This window comes from Rhincodon typus, chromosome 35 (assembly GCF_021869965.1).
Source record: "Rhincodon typus isolate 14 chromosome 35, sRhiTyp1.1, whole genome shotgun sequence".
Taxonomy (NCBI): domain Eukaryota; kingdom Metazoa; phylum Chordata; class Chondrichthyes; order Orectolobiformes; family Rhincodontidae; genus Rhincodon; species Rhincodon typus.
The window spans coordinates 1577637-1586104 of record NC_063366.1 but is presented as its reverse complement, the minus strand read 5'-3'; the positions used below and the strand labels follow the sequence as shown (position 1 = coordinate 1586104).

General features: G+C 42.8%; 1 long non-coding RNA gene across 1 annotated transcript in view; it reads left to right on the top strand.

The window, feature by feature from the left end:
• Positions 1-8068, top strand: part of LOC125487010 — a 13812-nt gene extending 5744 nt beyond the window's left edge. Inside the window, exons 2-3 of the long non-coding RNA XR_007265563.1 lie at positions 4235-4481; positions 6521-8068. This is a non-coding gene — a long non-coding RNA (uncharacterized LOC125487010). The remainder of the gene's footprint in view (positions 1-4234; positions 4482-6520) is intronic.
• The last annotated feature ends 400 nt before the right edge of the window (positions 8069-8468 follow it).

The window sequence follows — 8468 nt, the reverse complement described above, 5'->3', positions numbered from 1 at the left end:
CAACAAGGTGCAGGGCTGGATGAACACAGCAGGCCAAGCAGCATCATGCTGCTTGGAGCCTTTCTGCTCCTATGATGCTGCTTGGAGCCTTTCTGCTCCTATGATGCTGCTTGGCCTGCTGTGTTCATCCAGCCCTGCACCTTGTTGTCTCGGATTCTCCAGCATCTGCAGTTCCTACTATCTCTGATGGAAATAAATGAACTGTGTTGTCTGATTTTTGTATGGAACCTGGTGAGGTTGAGGCAGTGAAAGAGCTGAATTCTCCAATGTCTGATGGACTGGCATTTGCCCTCTGAAGGATAGTCTTTGGGCTCAGTTACTGACAGGGAGAACACTCTCAACCACACCAGGCAAGACACAGTCTCACCTATCATTCTGTACATTTCGATCTGATCCATCAATCTTGTCATGTCTGCAGCAAGCATCAACTCATGCATCGATGTCCCGTCACCCAGGTAATGCTCTATCCTAGAATATAGCCATTTTTGTAATTTCTCCCTGACTCCCTGAAGCCCTAGCTGCAATTGAACCAAACACGGAAACCCCTGAAACTGTCAATGCTGTCTCAGGAAATGCTCTGATTTTCAATGACGAAATTGTCATCCTTATGCTCACCACATGTAGACATTTCTTCAAGAACATAATATCTCTGTGACCAGTCATCCCCTCTTGTATGTATCGATTTTGTCTGTCAATATCAGATAGCCTGGTAATGAATGACTGGACATTGAAGTCAGGTCTTTATTCATTGATCACCTCGTGGTATTAGCACTAGATTGTTAATCCAGAAACTCGGTTAATATTGTACGGACCCGGCTTTGAATAATGCCATAGCAGAATTTGAATTCAATAAAAGAAATCTGGAATTAAGAATCTACTGATGACTATGAGACCACTGTCGATTGTTGGAAAGCTCATGGATGTCCTTCAGGGAAGGAAATCTGCCGTCCTTACCTGGTCTGGCCTACGTGTGATTCCAGACCCACAGCTGATTCACAGTTGCCCTCTGAAATGGCCTAGCAAGCTACTCAGTTGTATCAATCACAATGAAGTCTCAAAAAAAAAATGAAACCAAATGGCTCACCTGGCAAGAACCTAGATCAATGGCAGAAACAGCCCTGTTGATCCTGCAAACTCCTCTTTACTAGCATTTGGTGTCTGGTGCCAAAAGTGGGAGAGCTGTCTACCAGAGTATTCAAGCAACAGATTAACATAGCCATATTCATGGAATCATATCTCACAGATAATGTCCCAAACACAACAATCACCATACCTGGATATTTCCTTTACCACCGGCAGGACAGGCCCAGCAGAGGCGATGGCACAGTGGTATACTTGAAAGGGAATTTCTCTGGGAAGCCTCAACCTTGCCACCTGACCCTATGGAATTTCATGGCTTTAGATTAAACATGGGCAAGGAAACCTCCTGCTGATTAATATTTTCCGTCCTCCGTCATCTGATGAATCAGTAGTCCTCCATGTTGAACAACACTTGGAGGAAGAAATGAGGGTGGCAAAGGCACAAAATGAGGGGGCTGTCAATGTCAACAAACAAGTGTGGCTCAGCAGTAGCATTATTGATTGAGCTGGTCAGGCCCTTATCGACATAACTGCCAGAACTGGGTGTGTAACATGTGTTGAGTGAACCAAGGAAGGAAAAATATACTTGACCTCATCCTTACGAATCTGTATGCAGATACATCTGTCCATGACAATACCAGTAAGAGTGACCACTGTACAGTTTTTGTGGCGATGAGATCCCACCTTCACATTGAGAATACCCTCCATTGTGCTGTATGTGGCACCATTACCATGTTAAATGGGACAGACTTCAAACAGATCTAATAACTCCATTAGGCACCGTGGACCGTCAACAGCAACAGAATTTTACTCAAGCACAATGTTTGACCTCATGGCCTTGCATATCCCTCATTCAGCCATTACCATCAAGCCTGGGGATCAACCCTGCCCTGTTGATCCTGCAAACTCCTCTTTACTAACATTTGGTGTCTGGTGCCAAAAGTGGGAGAGCTGTCTACCAGAGTATTCAAGTAACAGATTAACATAGCCATATTCATGGAATCATATCTGACAGACAATGTCCCAAACACAACAATCACCATACCTGGATATTTCCTTTACCACCGGCAGGAACAGGCCCAGCAGAGGTGGTATACTGTTTGGAAGGGAGAGTGCAGGAAAGTATGCAATAGCAGCACTTTACAGACCTAAAAATGAGTTGTCAAGCTGGTAAACTGACCAAACAGGACTATTTATGTGCCAAGCAGTATAAACATCAAGTAATTGTTGGAGCTAAGTGATCCCCCTATCAATGGATCACATGAAAGCTCTGCAGTCCTGTCATATCGAGTCATGAATTGTGGTGGACAGTTGAACAACCACTGGAGGAGGAGTCTCCACAAATATCCAAATCCTCAATGATGGAAGAGCACAATACATCAGTGCATTAGGTAAGGCTGAAACACTTGGCAGCAATCTTCAGCCACTGGTGCCAAGTGGATGATCCATCTCGGTCTCTTCCAATGGTTCGAGCATGACAAATACCAGTCTTCAACCAATTTGATTCATTCTGTTGATTGGAGGCAGGGGATACTGCAAGGTCCAGGGGCCCCGAATCCACTCTGACAATAGTGCTGAAGACTTGTGTTTCAGGTCTTGCTGGTCCCCTCGCCAAGCTCTTCCAGTTACAATGCTGGCATCCACCCAACAATGTGGAAAATTGCCCAGATCTGTCCTGTAGGACAAATGTAACCCAGTGAATTACTGTCCCACCAGTCTGCTCTCAATCATCAGTAAAGTGATGGAAGATGTCAACAACTGTATAATCATGCAGCACCTGCTTAGCAATAATCTGCTTAGTGATGCCCAGTTTGGGTTCTGCCAGGGCCACTCATCTCCTGACACCATTACAGCATAGGGTCAAAACATGGGCCAAAGATCTGAATTCCAGAATTAAGGTGAGAGTGACTGTCTTTGACATCAATGCCACATTTGACCGTGTGGCATCAAGAAGCCAATAAGAATTGGGGGCAAATGCTCTGCTAGTTGGAGTCTTACCTGGCATGTAGGAAGATAATTTGGTTATTGGCAGTCAGTCATCTCAGCTCCTGCAGGAATTCCTCAGGATAGTGCCCTAGGCCTAACCAACTTTAGCTGCTTCATCATTGACCTCCCTTGATATGGCTCCATGCGTGGGGAGGTGGGCGTGTGGTTTGGGGGTGTTGGGAATATTGTTGTCATGTTTGGTAACGGTTACCCTTCTTGCACTTGAATTGATACCCTAAATGAGGAATGCCATGATTGCTGAGTACTTCCTGCAATGAACTGTTTTACTGTATTTATCAATAATTTTTGAATAAGGTTTGCAAAAAAAAAACCTTGTTGAGTGACCTACAAAAAATGTACTTGGCAGATTATTGACTTAGTGAATGAGACTCTATTGTCTGTCTGAAATGTAGTGGTCTTTCAATGCAAGGAGTTGGCCTTAACAGAGTGTTGTGAAACTGTCAAATTCCAAGTTCTAGGACTATGTGCTGAGGGAAATGCTAAAGTTTGGGACCGAGGTGCTGGAAAATGTGTTCCTCCAAAAATGTATGTGGTAAATCAAGAGCATAGAAAATGTAATGAGGCGCCATAAAGTGAAACATGCCCAGAAAACTTTATTTCAATTGACCAATTTGGATTGTTTTCCTGCAGGCTGTGTACCTGACATAGAGTACATTTGCTAAATATAATTTGCTAATACTAAATATAATTTGCTAAATATGAAACTATTACAAGTCGTTTTTTTTCTTGCAAGTCTTTCAAATTTCATTTTGAAACATTTTTTTGGAATGTTTTTATTTCCAAACTTCATGACTAAAGTGTGAGAAACAATGTTTGATCTCCCAAGATGAGGCTATCCCATTGCACTTTGGGTGCACTGAAGCCTGCAAAGTGCTCAAATACAGGACACTCACGTGCAACATTTGTGGTCATGGGAATGGTACTGACACTCTCCTCTGACTTATGTGTGATAAATAGATTTAAGAATTGTTGCAATAGAAGGTGATTTCCTCCAAAAGATGCTATTGGTAAAAGACTGGATTCATTAAATTGCCTAGCTCTTTCTGCATTTCATCTGGTAACCAACCAAATGCGAATATCTGGGCAAAGAAAATTCTTTCCATTTCTTCAACAGCTAACTCATATATTCATGTCTGGTCCACTGCAGCTACATGAATTCGAAAACAACTTTCTGATTCACCACTTTGCGAAATGCAACCACACAAGCTCACTCACAGAGATGGAAGGACAAGGAAAGTCATCTCTTGGTTTTAGTGAGCTTATTTCGTAGAATCCCTGGCCAAGCCAGATGACCTACACATCTTTGGACTGTGGGAGCAAACAAAAGCAAACGCACACAGACTCCACAGAGGCAGTCCCCAAAAGCTACAATTGAACCTGCATCAGAGGAGCAGGTAAGTTGACGTTTTGAGTTGGGACCTTCTTCAGAAATGGGTTTTCAAGGTGGGTAACCTTGGAAGAGGCTTCTCAGTGGGGTTATAACTCACTCAGAGATAGCAAGAACTGCAGATACTGGAGTCAGAGGCAACACAATCTGGAGTTGGAGGAATTCAGTCGGTTAGGCAGCATCGGAGGAGCAGGAAAGTTTATGTTTTGGGTCGGGAACCTGCTTCAGACCTGAAGCGTCAACTTTCCTGCTCCTCTGATGCTGCCTGCCCTGCTGTTTTCCTCCAGCTCCACGCTGTGTTGTCTCTGATTTCAGCGTCTGCAGTTCTTGTTATCTCTACAAATGAACCTGGTTCTGCAAAGCAGCAGTGCTCACCACTATGCCACTTTGCAGTCTGAAGCGAAGGCGTATAGTATAGAAACCAGGTGCAGGACGAAGCCATTCAGCCTTTCAATACTGCTGCTCTATTCAGTATGATCACAGCTGGTCCCCTTTCTCATATTTCAATTTCCATCCATATTCATTTACCTCTTTAAAATCTAAACACTTATCATTTTTTTGTTTGAATCTACTCATAGCCTCCGTGATAGCGAATTCCACAGATTGACCACCCTCTCAGTGAAGTAATATTTCCTTTTCCCAGTCCAAAATGGCCTAATCCCTATCCCGAGACCTTGGGTCCAGACTCCCCAACCAGGGGCAGTCTTTCGTTTGTCTCGTCCTGTTAGAATTTTATATGTTTCAATGATATCATATTTATTATTTCTCAAACCTACAAAATACAGATACAGCCTGATCAATTCCTTTTGCAGTCCTGCCATCCCTGGTACCAGCCTAGTGAAGCTATGCTGCACTTCCTCTATGACAAATAAGTGGAGAGGCAAAAACTGCACACAGTCCTCCAGCTGTAGATTTATCAAGACCCTGTATAACTTCAGCAAGATTTCCTTACGACTGAACTCAAATACTCTTGCAATGAAGGCCAATATACCATTTGCCTGCTAATTTGCTTGCTGCCCCTGCATGTTTGCTTGCATTGACTGGTGTACAAGGACACCCAGTTCCCTTTGTGCATCCACGTTCACGAGGGACAGTCAAAGATCAGTTGCAATCGTTAAGAATTGATTTGCTGGAGTGGCAACAAAGCGATATTTGGACTTTTAAATTTGAATGTATTTTCTTGCACTATTGAATTCTTGATCGTTTCACATTTTTCTCTGCAATACTGTAGAGCCACCAGCAGACGGTCACATTGTACAAATTTAATCACGAGATAAACAGGTTTGAGCATGACAGAATTTCAAATTTATGACATTTATTCACGTCAACGAATAATCCACCAGAGTAGCAATCATCTTGTTTCTGAAATTACTTCAATCTTTTCACTCCCGATGCTAACTTAGGACCTGAAATGATCTTTCATGTTTTTATTTCTGTAATGATACTTCAGTTTGAATTGTTTATCCAATTTCCTCTTGATGGTTAATATTAACAGCATCAGTGTGTACACGTAGTAAGTGAGAGGGACAGGGGAATGAGGCCCTCCATCATTTCGAGCTCTGACCGTCTGTTTCCTCAGGTCCCGCACAGACAGCAGCAGCTCGTTCAAACTGTGTGTGAGTGGGCAGCGCAGAAAACTATAATTAGATAGATGAGGCTGGCTTCGGTGAAGCTTTTCAGCGTCTGGTTTTACTCAATATTTGTGCATTATCCGTTACCTGTTCTGCCGTTTAATGTACGTTTTTTTTAAAAAGAAAATCCCTTTAAAAAACATTGAATATTTGGTTTGTAATGCATATTGTCTTTCTAACCTGTTTGTAAATGTATTGAAATAGCGCAGAGTGGCACAGAATGTACTAAAAGAAATGTGACTGTTACAATTTTGTGCAACGCCAGTTTTGAGACCCCATTTACTAATATATTTTATGGATTAAAAAGTAAAACTTCAGAGTGACACAGAATGTACTTAAAGAAATATAACTCTTACAATTTTTGCAAAGCCGGTTTGGAGATACTATTTGCTAATATATTTTATGGATTAAAAAGTAAAATTTGCAGGAAAAATACTTTCCACAACTTGAAACATACGACGAGGGTGCCACACATCAGTTGCTGCAGGACTGTCTCCCTGCAGCAAATTGCAAATACACTGCCTGCCGAAGATGGAGTTTTGGTGAAGAGATTACAATAAGCTCCAAAGTACAGAAAAGGTGGAAGTATGTGTCACTGTACACTCAAGGTCTACATATGATTTAGAGAGGATGAAAGTAAATGAAATATCATCAGAAATTTTGAGGTCGATAGGACTCAAGGACTTCCTCCACAAATCCTGCATATGAATCATGGAACTCGGAGCTCAGTAACACGCCACTACTTCCAGCATTCAAACTCAGGACTGCCGGACAAAAGATCTTTTTCTAGCTTATTGTCCACTCACTTCAAAACTTTTCATCGAAAGGAGAAAATCAATTATTATTTCCAAGTATCGTTCGAATGAATAAGAAATGCAAAGGGGGAGACTAAGAGCACAATATAGACTGAGCAGAAAAGACTGGATCTTGGCAGGTGTCTCAGTTGCTGACGAGAGTTTGCGTCGGAGAGACGGCAGGATAGCTGCAGACACATGAGGACAGGAAGTTCATTGACAGTCCCAGGAGATGGAAGAAATATCTACAATATGTACCTCGAGTTCATCGTAAATTGAATCTGAGAGGATCATCGAAGCACTACAGTGCGGACAGAGAGGCCATTCGGCCCATCCGAATCTCCGAAGAGAGTCCCACCTGTTGAACACAGCAGCTCCACATCCATCTATCCATCTCAAACTGATAAATAATTCCAATAAACGCCGAGTATCTACTCCTGTATTCAAAGGCCACCCAAGTGCAAATCGACTTGCAATCGATCAGTCTGCGCTTCTGGACCAGGGCCTGTGAATAATGCCTGCCAGAAATACAATCAAAATACTGAGATGTTGAGAATTTGAATTGAATCTGAGAAAACACGGTAATGCTCAGCAGGTCAGAGAACATTAGTGGAGAAGGGAAAGGTAATTAACACTGAAGGTATGTGATTTTGTGTCATTTTGCAGTATAACATTTATAGACTAACAAGGAGTAACGGCGGCCGCTGTCTCCACAATACACCGCGGACAGGAAACCACGCTATCTCCTGCGGTGACAAGCCCAGGCACTGATCGTGCTGATACTCCCCAAGCTGTGACGCGAACCTGACGAGAGCCGCATGCGCTCTCGCTGAGGCTGCTGTCGGCCGCGCCTTGTGCACCCGCTGAGCCACACCGCGCATGACACGTGTAATAATCCAACAATTGAATTATGCTGATCAATTGATGAAATATATATTCTTTTTAATTGTTGTCACTCTCTCACACTGTTCCCATGTGATCGCATCTTTCTGTAAGATAATGCAGCAGGATTTCTATCTGATAGGTGAAACATACCACAGGCCTGAAATGAAGAGCGAAAGTAAGTTTCTGTGGCTCAGTTTAAGGTCTACTGCCATGAAGACCGTCAGTGTTGAATGGTTTGTTTTCTGGAGCTCAGATTTCGTGGCCATTAAAGGATATTTGCTATATTTGATGTAGTATTCTCTGTTCATATTGGCCAGCAGTTAGGTTTCATCCTTGAGTTCTGTGATTCTTGTAACGTAGCTGTCATTTGCACAGTAATTTCTGAAGAAGAAAGAGCGACTGAAACAACTCCATGAAGGCCGGTATTCCGTTACCAAGTCACCCTTTATTTACAAGTGCATAGGACCGACACTGAGACAGCTGGCACAGAGCCGGTTCCAAGAACGTGCAGAACCTCCGACATTCTTGTTTATATCTGTCTGCCGCGACACGTTGATTGGAACAGGTTAACAGCCCTAATCAGGCAACTCATATTCAATGAGATCCACCTGGCTGACCTCGTTACAATCATTACAGTTACTTTTTTTCAAAGAGTACAAAAAAAGGAGAGCCCCATATATCAGT